Source organism: Vigna radiata, unplaced genomic scaffold (assembly GCF_000741045.1).
Source record: "Vigna radiata var. radiata cultivar VC1973A unplaced genomic scaffold, Vradiata_ver6 scaffold_95, whole genome shotgun sequence".
Lineage (NCBI taxonomy): Eukaryota > Viridiplantae > Streptophyta > Magnoliopsida > Fabales > Fabaceae > Vigna > Vigna radiata.
This window is the reverse complement of record NW_014543114.1, coordinates 1,044,488-1,046,751: the sequence shown is the minus strand read 5'-3', so window position 1 is coordinate 1,046,751 and position 2,264 is coordinate 1,044,488.

Genomic DNA, 2,264 nt, shown 5'->3' with positions numbered 1-2,264 from the left:
AAGAAGATGTAAGAATGATGAATATTATACAAAAAGAATGATATTATATATATATATATATATATATATATATATATTTTTTTTTTTTCTCATGGTGAAGGCAATGGCTGACTTTGAATAAATTTGACTTTGATGCAGTCCATTAGGGTTGTTTGTGAAAGGCGTGGAAGGGTCGGTGGGGTCTGGTCAACCATGCCGGCTTTGAATATTTTGATTTTGTTTTTTTGTTTGTTTGGTACACTCTTGTGTTAGACTTGCCACGATCACAAAACACCATTCTTCAAAGATAAGGGTTTTCAATTTTTCTTTGTTGAAGATATAACACATAAGGATTAGGGTTTGTTTAACCTTGATCTTGTAATGGTTATATTCAAACTATTACGCCAAGCTTCTGGATTCCAATGATGGTGGGGTCTTTCAAGGTTTGTCTTGAGACAACATGGTATACCTAACATTGATTCTCACAAGTAATGTTTGGTCAGTTTCAGAAGCACGCATATAAATTATTGGCTGAGAGACAAAAAAGTTTATTATGTTGTTGTTCTTCGATGTTTACGTTGAGATTGCCTACTTTTCCCACTGTGTGATCCATGTATTTAGACATTTATGGTCGAAGGTTCTAACTAAATGGAGAAAAAACAAAGGATTCTCGAATATTCTTTATGGTATATAACAATTTACCATGGTCAACAAAATAAATGGTATATTACAACTATGAAACCGTTCCTCTCAAGAAAAATCTATGGAAACATTTTAAGCGCTTCGGATAAGACGAATGGCTCGATGACATGGATGAAATGGACTAATTTATTGGTTAAAAATTATTGGTTATTGACAATTATTGGTTAAAAATTATTGGTTTACATATTTAATTTAACATGGAATTTGACTAACAATTATTGGTTAAAAATTTAAGAAAAAAATTGCACTATTTGCTTTTATCCATTTTTGTCAAATTTGATTTAGTATATTTAAATTGATGAACTATTTCTTTAATTTTAATTTTTAAAGTTGGATTTTTTTTTCATGTTTTAGTTTAGCTTTTAATGACGGTCTTTTACAAATCACAAAATTATAATCGAATAGAATTCGGGTATTTTCTATAATGTGAAGTTCAAAATTGTATGAATAAAAAATTATAGTGTGCAAAAGTCTTTGAATAAAAAAAAAAAAAATTTAAAATAACTATAAATATTTATTAAAAAGTAAGGCACATAATTTTTAAGGAGTTTTATAGATAACGTCAAGAATTAGTTTTTTTTTTTTTTAAATATAGTTTCTTTTTCAATTCTTCCATCAATTTCTTAATTTTTTTTTTTAATTTTAATTCTTCCATTCTTCCAATCAATGCCTTTTTCACTTTGATAATGTTAAAAAATATCTCTACTTATTGCAGCACTTTATTTAGAGAACCTATATTAAAGAACTTATATAAGAAACAACCCACGTATATGGATGTTAGAATAGGTTAATACCAAATTTATAGTTTTTTTTTTTCAGAAGTTCTTATACAACTTGGAAAAAAGAAGTAACTATTTTTTATGATTATGTTATTCCTAAACTCAATTGTCATGACGAATGAACAGACGTAAGATTTTTAAGAAACTCTGCGTGTTTTGACGGAAAACAAAAGCCGGTGATCACAAAGTTGACCAATAGATCAAAAAAGATTTTCCTCTTTCTTTCAAACTATATTTGTGCATTTCAACCTTTTTCATTTTTTAATACAAGTGTTGTACCCTACGTAGCCGGTCGGACCTCCAGGCCGACCGGCGCACTAGAGTTCGATCTCGACGGCCAGAATAACCTTTGGAAGAAAAACCTTGAAGAATTTCATCTAACACCACTGACGCACGACCGGTAGTCATAACCGGGCGCAGGTCAAGGGTGCCTGCATGACTAATAGCCATGCTGGGCTCCGCCCGTCCGTGGTCAACTTCGCCCTGTCTTCGCGAAACGTGTATAACCTAGGCAACGAACCACACTCTGCTGTGATGTCTGCATTATTAAAAGGATTAAAAATAATTCTGATGTATTATTTCAAAGAATAGAGTACCATATATATATACATACAAGGATCCTATAATCCTTCATCTATTAAAGGAAAAACATGTGCACAAATCTGTACAAATTATAATAATATCTAAAATATAACTAACATAATGTTTGATTGCCTAATATCCTTTAATAGAATATTTGACATATCTTAACACCCCCACTCAAGTTGGTGCATGGATATCACACATTCCCAACTTGAATAGAGA